This window comes from Octopus bimaculoides, chromosome 2, assembly GCF_001194135.2.
Source record: "Octopus bimaculoides isolate UCB-OBI-ISO-001 chromosome 2, ASM119413v2, whole genome shotgun sequence".
NCBI classification, from domain to species: domain Eukaryota; kingdom Metazoa; phylum Mollusca; class Cephalopoda; order Octopoda; family Octopodidae; genus Octopus; species Octopus bimaculoides.
The window spans coordinates 137,427,429-137,428,250 of record NC_068982.1 but is presented as its reverse complement, the minus strand read 5'-3'; the positions used below and the strand labels follow the sequence as shown (position 1 = coordinate 137,428,250).

Below are 822 nucleotides of genomic sequence, written 5' to 3'. Positions count from 1 at the left end.
TGGTGCAGCCTTCTGGCTTGCCAGCCCTCAGTCAAACCGTCCAACCCATGCCAGCATGGAAAGCGGACGTTAAACGACGATGCCGATGATGATGATGATGATGACAGAGAGAAAGAGAGAGAGAGACAGAGAGTGCATGCGCGTGTAATCATCATCTTACTTCTACTTTCCATGCCGGCAGAGTTAGACAGTCATCATAATCCAAGTCATTTCTTTTTAGGATCTAATGCTCCTATAAACTGAAGCTTGTAATGTCATTTTGTCCAACTTCTATAGCTGGATACGCATTTTGTTGCCAATTACTTTACAGAACATTCTGGGTGCATTTTCTGGAGGTGTCAACACAAAGTACTCAGTAACCTAAGGCATAGAGAGTGAGGAGGAGAGAGAAGAAAATGTGAGTAAAGCAACAGAGTTGCTTAACAATTGTAGTCATTGTAGCTGTCCCTAGTTTGGTGTATTGTCTGCATGGGTAACATAGAGGAAAGGTAAGTTTGTTACGTTGGGAGTCAAAAGAGCCTAGACATTTCCTGGAAGTGTAAATGTTTCATACGGATGATGAGGGAACAAACAGTAAATAAAGAGTAAAAATTTGATAGAAAAAAAAACAAAATCCCACCTGATCTTCTTACGAATAAGGACTATGCCTAATGAGTCTTCAGTTGTACTACAACATGTCTATCATAAAGATGAGGTGGATGTATCAAGAAATAATGAAAGCTCCTTACCAAATGTCTATTCAAGTAGGGGTGACCATGGGGGTCATTCACCAAATAGGTGAGAGAGAGAGAGAGAGAGAGAGAGAGAGAGAGAGAGAGAGAG

At 41.2% G+C, this 822-nt stretch overlaps 1 protein-coding gene across 3 annotated transcripts in view; it reads right to left on the bottom strand.

Moving 5' to 3' along the window:
* The window catches only part of LOC106869431 (40-kDa huntingtin-associated protein), a 29,875-nt gene that overhangs the window by 18,102 nt on the left and 10,951 nt on the right, over positions 1-822 (bottom strand). The window lies entirely within an intron of this gene.